Source organism: Aethalodelphis obliquidens, unplaced genomic scaffold, assembly GCF_003676395.1.
Source record: "Aethalodelphis obliquidens isolate GAN/ISIS:26980383/991018 unplaced genomic scaffold, ASM367639v1 scaffold8, whole genome shotgun sequence".
Lineage (NCBI taxonomy): Eukaryota > Metazoa > Chordata > Mammalia > Artiodactyla > Delphinidae > Aethalodelphis > Aethalodelphis obliquidens.
In genome coordinates, this window is record NW_020837952.1 from 7,851,902 (window position 1) to 7,862,569 (window position 10,668).

The following is a 10,668-nucleotide window of genomic DNA, read 5'->3' on the forward strand; positions in this document are numbered from 1 at the left end:
AATAATGTGTTGGCGAGCATGTGGAGAAAAAGGAATCCTCATGCTCTGTTGGTGCAGCCACTGTGGAAAACAGTATGGAGGTTTCTCAAAAAATTAAAAATAGAACTACCATATGATCCAGCAATTCCAATTCTGGGTATTAACCTGAAGAAAACTAAAAGACTAACTTGAAAAGCAGAAACTAACACAACATTGTAAAGCAACTATACTCCAATTAAAAAAAAAAAGTTAAAAAAAAAGACATATGCACCCCTACGTTCATTGCAGTATTATTTACAATAGCCAAGATATGGAAACAACCTAAGTGTCCCTCGCTGGATGTGGGTGAATGGATAAAGACATTGTGAACAGGTTGATGGCTGCCTGAGGCAGGGGGTGGAGGTGTGGGAGAATGGGTTAAGGGGGTCAAAGCGTGCAAACTTTCAGTTATGAAATAAGTCACGTGGATGTGATGTACAGGATGGTGACTATAGTTAATCATACTGTATTGCATACAGTGGTCCTCCCTTACCTGTGGGGGAAATGGTCCAAGACCACCCCCGCCATGGATGCCTGAAAACTTGTATAGTACAGAATCCTGTATATACTATGTCTTCCTGTGCATACAGACCTATGATAAAGTTTAATTTATAAATTAGGCACAGTAAAAGGCGAACAATAATAGTAAAATAGAACAATTATAACAATACACTATAATAATTATGCAAATGTGGTTTCCCTCTCAAAATATCGTATTGTATTGATACAAATGTAATGCCTTTCCCATCATAATCAAGCACTTACACATTGTGGCCATAACTTTTGCAGTTTCAGGCATGACAGCAAAACTAGCACAGTGTTTTTTTCCTTTTTTCACAATTTAATGGACAGATTTGTTCTCTACAGTGAATCTTAGCAACCTCAACATATGATTTTTTTTCTTTCCTAATTAAGTTGAAAACTTTCACCTATTCACTTAAAGAAAGTACTTTATGGCTTCAGTCTGGCAGATCTGAATTGCCAGTATCACTACTCTTGCACTTTGGGGCATTATTAAGTAAAAGAAGGGTTATTGAACACAAGCTCTGAGATACCATGATGGTTGACCTGTTAACCAAGTTAGCTAATAAGTGACTAATGGGTGGGATACGATGAGCAAAGGGATGATTCATGCCCCAGACGAATGGATTGGGACAGTGTGAAATTTTGTCACGCTAGTTGTGTCAGTGCACAATTTAAAACTTATTATCCAGAATTGTTTATTTCTGGAATTTTCCATTTAATATTTTTGGACCATGGTTGACCACAGGTAACTGAACCACGGATAAGGGGGGACTACTGTATTTGAAAGTTGCTAAGAGAGTAAATCTTTTTTTAAAAAAATATATTTTTTATTTTTTTGGCTGTTGGCTCTTCGTTGCGGTGCATGGGCTTCTCTCTAGTTCTGGTGCATGGGCTTCTCTCTAGTTGTGGCATGCGTATTTTGTCTCTCTAGTTGTGGTGCTTGGGCTCCAGGGCACACAGACTTAGTTGCTCCATGGCATGTGGGATCTTAGTTCCCCAACCAGGGATAGAACCTGCGTCCCCTGCATTGGAAGGCGGATTCTTTACCACTGGACCACCAGGGGAGTCCCAGAGAGTAAATCTTAAAAGTTTTCATCACGGGCTTCCCTGGTGGCGCAGTGGTTGAGAGTCCGCCTGCCAATGCAGGGGACGCGGGTTTGTGCCCCAGTCCGGGAGGATCCCACATGCCGCGGAGCGGCTGGGTCCGTGAGCCATGGCCGCTGAGCCTGCGCGTCCCGAGCCTGTGCTCCGCAACGGGAGAGGCCACAGCAGTGGGAGGCCCGCGTACTGGGAAAAAAAAAAAAAAAAAAAAGTTTTCATCACAAGAAAAATCTTTTTGGTAACTATGTAAGGTGATGGATGTTAACTAGACTTATTGTGTTGATCATTTTGCAATGTATACAAATGTCAAATTATTATGTTGTACACCTGAAACTGATTAAAAAGTAAATTAAAAAAATATACTCTCAGACATTATTAGGGAGTAATTGACTGCAACCTCTAAGGAGAATAATTTGACAGGTATTATTTAAATACACATACTCTTGATATGGAAAGCTCTCCATGATATATTAAGTGAAAACAGCAGGGCATTGGACAAGGAAAGGAGGAAAAAGACAATATATACATACATACATGCATGTTACAGGTTTCTAGAATATCCCTGTATGTAAATACAATAAGCTATAAATAGAAGTCTCCACCAGGGAAGGTGAATTGAATGTTGGAGAGAGGGAAGTGTTACTATTCTCTGTGTACACTTTTGAACCTTTTGAATTTTGTACAGGTGCTTGTAGAATCTAAAAAAATTAAATGCACATTTACTTATTCATAATTTTTTCAAAATTGTTATGTCAGTATAACCAATGTCTTTGTTCTAAGTGTGAGCAAATAGTTGCAGTGTTAACCTCAATGTTGTTAAATATGATAAATTTATTTTCATATTAGTTTCATGTTTCAAGCTATAGTCCCAAGCACACTTTTTTTTTAAAGTGTCTACCATAAAATTCCCATTTTAATTGGATTCTCTTTCAGTAGTCTTACTGCTGGCATTAGTTATCTGTTACAATGAGGAGTTCCAAATACCTGTTTCCAAAGCTACAATGCATACCCGTTTCACCACAATTTTAAAAGTACTTAGTACAAACCTTGTTTGTTTTCATTGTGCTGCCACACATATAAAATCTGACATCGTAACCATTTTTAAGTGTACAGTTCAGTGGTATTAAGTACATTCATATTGTGCGGCCATCACCATGCTTCATCTCCAGAACTAATTTCATCTTGCAGAATGGAAACTCTATATCCATTAAACAATTCCCCAACCTTCACTCCCTGACGCCCCCCAGCAACCAACGTTCTACTTTCTGTCTCTGTGATTTTGACTACTGTTAAGTACCTCAGAAGTTTGTCCTGAGGATTAGTTTACATATAAAAAACTTGGAAGAATCCCTGGCACATATATTACTAGCTATTGTTATCTAGGTATCACTGTCCAGTAGAATTTTTTTGTGATGATGGAAAAGTTTTTACCTGAACTATACAATGTGGCATACACTAGACGTATGTGGTTACTCAGTATTGAAATGTGGCTAGTGAGATTGAGGAATGGAATTTTAAATTTTATTTAATTCTAATTAAAAAATTTCAAAAAAAAAAATCAAAAAAAAAAAATTTCAGTCACATGTGACTAGTAACTGCCCTATTGAACAGCAAGAATCTAGAGCTTAGAGGCCAGGCCTGGAGTTACAGGCGGAGTTATCACCTTATGGCTGATAGTTGGAGCCATATGAATGAAGGGGAATAAATGAAAAGGGAAGGGAAGAGAGAGGGCCAAGGATTAGAAGGGGGGAATACCAGCATCTAAGGTTTTGTCAGAGAAAGAAGACATGAAGAAAATATTGTGAAAAAGACCAAAAATAGGTGTGGTTCCCTGTAAGAAAAACAGAAGAGAGTTCCAAGAAAGGGAGTGGTCGCAAAGTTACATACCATTGATTGAGTTAATACAATGAGAACTGAAACTATCGTTGACCTTACCTGTGTGCTCCAAGTAGGCCTTGTAACTTTGCAGGTAGTCGGTGGGGAGATTGGCTGTCCAGTGGAATCTGAGGCACCATTTGTAATGCTTCTGCCTTCTCTGGTGAATACACGGCAAAGACCTTGTAAAGGCATTGGCTTTGAGTGCTAGAAGAAATATTTCAATATTAATTTCCATGACTAATTCTGGTGAGATTTTAAAGACAACACTATATGCACTGCTTTCTTTTTTTTTTTTTAACATCTTTATTGGAGTATAATTGCTTTACAATGGTGTGTTAGTTTCTGCTTTATAACAAAGTGAATCAGTTATACATATACATATGTCCCCATATCTCTTCCCTCTTGTGTCTCCCTCCCTCCCACCCTCCCTATCCCACCCCTCTAGGTGGTCACAAAGCACTGAGCTGATCTCCCTGTGCTATGCGGCTGCTTCCCACTAGCTAGCTATTTTACATTTGGTAGTGTATATATGTCCATGCCACTCTCTTACTTTGTCACAGCTTACCCTTCCCCCTCCCTGTGTCCTCAAGTCCATTCTCTAGTAGGTCTGTGTCTTTATTCCCTTCTTACCCCTAGGTTCTTCATGACCTTTTTTTTTTCTTAGATTCCATATATATGTGTTAGCATACGGTATTTGTTTTTCTCTTTCTGACTTACTTCACTCTGTATGACAGACTCTAGGTCCATCCACCTCACTACAAATAACGCAATTTCGTTTCTTTTTATGGCTGAGTAATATTCCATTGTATATATGTGCCTCATCTTCTTTATCCATTTATCTGTCGATGGACACTTAGGTTGCTCCCATGTCCTGGTATCGTAAATGGAGCTGCAATGAACCAGGTTGCTCCCATGTCCTGGCTATTGTAAATGGAGCTGCAGTGAACCTTGTAGTACATGACTCTTTTTGAATTATGGTTTTCTCAGGGTATATGCCCAGTAGTGGGATTACTGGGTTGTATGGTAGTTCTATTTTTAGTTTTTTAAGGAACCTCCATACTGTTCTCCACAGTGGCTGTATCAATTTACACTCCCAGCAACAGTGCAGGAGGGTTCCCTTGTCTCCTGTGCACTGCTTTCTAAACGTAACCCTGTTGGGCTGCACCCTGCCCGCCTTCAAGGCCTGCACTTGCACAGCTTTAAGACCAAAGAAAGAGCCCAGAGTCAGCAACAGAGACATCAGTGATGGGACAGCTTAGACGGCTGAAGCAAGGTCCTGGACTGACACCCCACCGCGTGAGGTGGACAGCGGGCAGGACACGGTGGCAGGCTTCCCTGGGGAGGAGGGGGAAGGGGAGATTGCCAGTTACAGGTTGGGAATTGGGTCAGGTTGGCTCATTAGTTGTCAAGGAAACCAGCAGAGGGGCACGCCCCTCACCACCCCTTTGATCAGAACAATCACTAGCTGGGCCTGGGGCAAGTGTGTAGGAAGGTCAGTCCTGTGAGTAGGTGTGGGTGAAGCAGGCCCTGGTTAAGCCGGGCGTGTACAGGGAGAAAGAGAGCAGCCATCCTGAGTGGCCTGACTAGACACTCCACCCCTACATACCCTGTATGACCCTTAAGTATCTCGGTCCAGCCCCTCTTCCATGACATCCCTGGGGTCAGGTATGTAGGGGGCACTGCAACCAGCTGCCACAATACAATACAGACAGCAGCAGCCAAACAGCATCAAGAGTAAGATACTGGGCTTCCCTGGTGGCGCAGTGGTTGAGAGTCCGCCTGCCGATGCAGGGGACACGGGTTCGTGCCCCGGTCCGGGAGGATCCCACATGCCGCGGAGCGGCTGGGTCCGTGAGCCGTGGCCGCTGAGCCTGCGCGTCCGGAGCCTGTGCTCCGCAACGGGAGAGGCCACAACAGTGAGAGGCCCGCATACCGCCAAAAAGAAAAAAAAAAAAGAAAAGAGTAAGCTACCCAGTGTGCTCAGAACAGTCATTGCCAGGATGTGGGCACATTCTGGGCCCAGGTGCTTACCAGGTCAACGAAGCGGCAGTGCCCTGTCCAGTAATAAGGAAGGTAAGGCCGCCCCTGGTTTTCACAAACCCAGAGCCACCCCCATGGGGAGGGGAAGGCCTGGCTCTAAAAGAAACATTCTGGTGGCCTCGCCGGGGGTCAGCCGCCCTACTACACATCTGTCACCCCGTGTTACACTGGGTGCAATTAGGGGTGGACACATTAGGTCTTTCCAAGCAGAAAATAGTCCCACTAGTTGGACTTCTGTGTCCAGAAGCCAGCCTGTCCCACTCCACACACAGCATAGCCCAGGGAGGGTCACGGGCAGTCAGTTGTACAGTAACGTTTACGGTGGGGGGGTCCTTCTGACATGTTGCACATGGGACTGGAAGCTGGTAAGTCTTTCCCCCCATGGTCAGTCGTCCCATATAGTCACATTAGCTGGGTCAGTTTTTCATGGAAGCCCAGAGGAGGACAACAATGGTATCTCCCTGTAGACCCAGCAATAAGACTCATTGCACAGTGAGGCCGGTGTGGCTGCCCAGCCCTCGAATAGATTTCCTCCCTCAGGCTAGGGACAAAATGTAAGACATCTAACAGGCACAACACAGGGAGATGATGACAAGCAAAATACAAGCGGTAGCCACATTCTGAGATAATACCACATCCGCCTGTGGTTTCTGTCCTGGTCTGCCATACAGTTCAGAAAACTCAAGTTTTCAGTTACAGAGGACTATGTCTAACATCATGTGATGGCCACCTCATTTTACCTTGGATGTCTGAACCACAGCTACTCCATTTTGACTTTCAAATGCATTCCCTTCCGCAATGGCCAAAGCAGATGTAAAATGTATGTCTGAAAGGCCACAAAACAGGCTGCTCTTGTCAGTAAAATTTAAGTTAAACCATGTATAAGCCTCATATACAACCCCATACCTTAATACGTGTAGATTTTTCCATCATTTCCCCTTTTGATTGCAAATCTTCCAATAGAAAGCATTGATGATCAAAATATCCGTCCCTCAATGCTGGGGTGCTGGCTCCTACCCCAGGTTCAGATCATGTCCCTCGGTGCTGGACCTCCTTTATTTTCGCCTAGTTATTCACACTGGGGGAAACTTAATCAGATCTTGTGAACAGACTCAGGGGTATGTTAATGGGGAATAGGCCATACATTTTATCACTTATACCAAATTGTTACGCAAGACTTGTACATGTGCTTTTAGCAGCCGACTTAAAGCGAGCAATGTTATATACATCATGAGTAGTTACACTCTGTGATAACTTCACTGGATAATCTTTTCCTCCTGAACATCAGGGCAAGTGTGGCTAACACAATAACTTTCATCAATACAGACCTCAATTAACAGAACTAGAATTTAATATCTATTGAAACAATCTTTTTCAATCTAAAATTACTCTCATCTCCACCAAACACAGCCAAATCAAAACTAATTTGTTCGCAAAACAAGTCTGATCAATTGACCACGTAGGCTCCTCCAAAGTGGCTGAGGCAGAACTCCTCAGAAGGAGTCTCAGGCTGAATTCCCAAAAGGCCTCTCAAGGCCAAGAAAGCCATGCCAAAGACCTGCCATCAGGCTCCACCTTGGATTTCTCGGTCCCCAAATATAGAGATTCCTGCACATGCCAGGAGACCGTCTTTCCCTTTCACCTCATAAGGCTGCTCAGAACCTAAGAGTCTCCAATTTCTGGAGGGACCTGTGATCTGAAAAAAAAATTGCACAATGTGAGAGTTGTGAGTCGTTTTATTGGGGGCGAAAGGAGGACTATAGCCCTGGAGGCAGCATTTCAGAGAGCTGAGAAACTGCTCCAAAGAGGCAGGGGGGAAGGTCAGTATATATGTGATTCTGGTGAAGGCGGGGTGCATGCAGTCAAGCACACATTTTTGCAGAAGGTTTCTGCTAGGCTCGAGAAGGTTACTGCTAGTTGTGAGGAGCAGACGTCACCATGAAAGACTTCAGTGCTTTTCTAGCTACGAGGAGATGCAAGCATTGGGCTCATAAAATCTTCTCCTGAAAATATCTAACTATCTGAAGGCCTGTTCTGCCAGTTTTTCCCAGAGCACAGAGAACCTCATTCCTGATCTCCACCCCGAACTCCTTTCAGGATGTGTTGTCAGCAGTCATAGCAGCTTGGGATTTAATCCTTGTAGAGGTAGATGGCAAGGGGCAACCTTTAGTTGGCAGACCAGACAGAAAAGGGCTTCAACTTATGAACTAAGAATGCTGCTTGCCATATCAGGAAACAAAAGATGTTGCAGCCTTCAAGCTACCACATTACAGCCGCCCCTATGGTGAGCTCTGAGGGAACTCAAGATAGAAACAGGATGCCTGCCATCTAGCAGTCAACTGCTGCAGCCACCAACGACTGGTGCACCCTGAAGCTCTGGAGGAGAAAACACAGGTTACTGGCCCCAGACAGCTGAGGTGCATATCAAAGGAATGATTTCAATGAGCCCAGACTTTACCTCTTCCCATACCTAGAAAAGGGCTAATTTCATTAACTTGAGATGTCTGGTTTTCCTTAATTAACAGTAATCTTTTGATATCCCTACTACCTGCCCTTTGTTGCAGAAAGTCCTATATATCCTGGCTTCCCTCTCGCCTCTAACAATTTTCTCAGCATTATCCGAGATGCTGTGTCCAGGCTTGAAGTCCTCTGAAAGTCCGCCAACTAAAACAACTCTCAACTTTTAGGTAGCGCGTTTTTTTTCAGTCGACAAATTCTACCCATAGATGTAGTTTACCAAATTGCTGTAAGTCAAAGCTAACTTGAGGGGAAGGGCTCCCCTCTACCTGGAAAACAGATCGAAACCAGTAACATTCCAAACAAAACCCATAAACATTATAACCATATTCACCAGTAAACAACCCTTTTGTTACCTTTTTATGAAGCCATTGGGTTTTCCATTAGGATTCTTTAATTTCTTACCCCGTTCAGCTGTGTGATCTGAAATTGATCAGAGACCTGTACTTGCCAAAAGGCCTTCCTATGAATCTTCTTGAAGATGAAGCACTTTTGCAGAAGCATCAGAGCACAACAATTACTGCCTATAAATGACAAAAGACTTAAAAAGTCACCGTTGAACGCCGGATCACAATGTAATGGATAAACAAACTTGGTTACAATGACTAAATTATGTCTGATTGTAGTCTTAACACTTAAAAACGTTAATCTCTGGCAAAAACCAAGAAGCACGTAATTGTAAATTTCCTGATTGGAAAACTTAATGCTCTAGTCTTCCTCTCCCAAGCAGGCAAAGAGAGACAAACTTAGGCCTGCCCAGCAATTAATGTTCCAATATTTTACCCTATTTGAAATGAACCAGTCAATGAATTCTCTTCATTTAACTTAGTTTAGTTTCAAGTTACCAAAATCTGGAGAGACTCTTTTAGATAGATATTCCCAAAACATAATTATTCCTATATGGTTTTTCAAAAGCCTCTCTCCCTTTTCTTCGTTTACTCTTAGAGATCACATGTGATTAAAGTTCCTGAGAACCCAGGTAGATCATCTACATCTCAAAGGCACAAGAAGAGAATACATTGCTTCTAGAGAACTAGCTTAACCAGTTACAAAAGCCTCACTTTGATACAATAGCAGAACCATCGGGGCCGTTGTTCTCCAGATCTCTTGGCAGCCCCCGTTCATCCAGGACAGCCACCGGGGATTTCCCCCATAACTTTTGGGATCACCCCTGGAACTTCTGGGCACCACGTGTAGTGGACAGTCCCCCGCAGCTTTCCATTCCCCGTTGTGTATTTCTCAACATCTCGGCACTCGGGAGTTTCCTTGGTCTCCTGGCTGCTCTGCCAGTTGTTGGGCTGCACTTGCCCAGCTTTAAAACCGAAGAAAGAGCCCGGACTCACCAACAGAGACATCAGTGGTTTACTGGATGGGAGAGCTGACAGGTCTGAAGCAGGGTCCTGGAGGGACACCCCACGGCGTGCAGCAGACAGACGGTGGGCAGGACATGGTAGCAGACTTTCTCCTGGTTGTGGGAAGGGGAGATTGCCAGTTATAGGGGGAATTGATGTCAGGTGGCCTCATTAGTTCCCAGGGAAACCTCATTAGTTCCCAGGGAAACCAGCAGAGGGACACGCCCCTCACCACCCCTTTGATCAGAACAATCACTAGCTGAGGCTGGGGCAAGTCCGTAGGAAGGTCAGTCATGCGCATAGGGTATAGATGAAGCAGGCACTGGTCAAGTAGGGGACGTACAGAGAGCAAGAGAGCGGCCATCCTGAGTGGCCTGACCAGACAACCCCATAATAGACAACCCTCTAATAGAACACTATTAGAAGGCACTGGAAGATTACTGTGGCTGTTTCCATATTAAAATGTTAATGTGTGAGTCAGATTGATGGGTTTTGAACCTGAAGGATCAGTTTCATTTAATTGTATTAACCACATTGGTTTTTAAACCAGCAGAATTATTTGCAGGGCTCAGGAAGTCATTACGTGCCACCCAAGCCAGATAAATGGGTCACCTTGGGATTTGCAGCTGGAGTTTTCTTTTATGACAATACATTGGGAACCGCGTCATCTGTCCCGAAGAGACCCTGTCAGCAAGGTTCACCAAACCCGTCTTGATTAATTTTTCAAAAGCACATGAGGAGATTTACTAATTACACTTTCCAGGGTTGATTTGATCAGCTTCACTTGGTCTCACAATCAGCATATCACTGCTTTAAGCTCCAACAGATTAAAATGGTTAAAAAAGGTCTCATGGAACTGTGAACTAAATTCTAATATGACCTAAACTTGTATGCTTTAAATTACTGCATATTTGAGATGCTGCAAATAAAATGATCTAATGCGAATTCTCATACCTTTTCTGCAAAAGTAGTCAGGGAGCAAACATTAACACCTTTTGGCCAGTGAGAGATGCTGTGACAGAAAACAGGAAGATCACTCAAGTTGATACAATAACCCACTGCAGAACTATTAAGTTTTTTATTTAATTAAAAAAATTTTTAATGTTTATTTTTTTAATTTTTAAATTTTATTTATTTTTTTATACAGCAGGTTCTTATTAGTCGTCCATTTTATACACATCAGTGTATATATGTCAATCCCAATCTCCCAATTCATCACACCACCACCACCCGCTGC

At 43.1% G+C, this 10,668-nt stretch overlaps 1 long non-coding RNA gene across 2 annotated transcripts in view; it reads right to left on the reverse strand.

Annotated features, from left to right (window-relative positions):
• Positions 1-8,030, reverse strand: part of LOC113620665 (uncharacterized) — a 14,686-nt gene extending 6,656 nt beyond the window's left edge. Inside the window, exons 1-3 of one of the 2 annotated variants that reach the window (XR_003432856.1) lie at positions 6,469-8,030; positions 3,580-3,726; positions 3,225-3,475 (exon numbers count right to left, since the gene is read on the reverse strand). This is a non-coding gene — a long non-coding RNA (uncharacterized LOC113620665). Of the gene's footprint in view, positions 1-3,224; positions 3,476-3,579; positions 3,727-6,468 lie in introns of those variants that run through there. The other variant, XR_003432855.1, reaches the window with a different exon arrangement.
• Between the last annotated feature and the right edge of the window lie 2,638 nt (positions 8,031-10,668).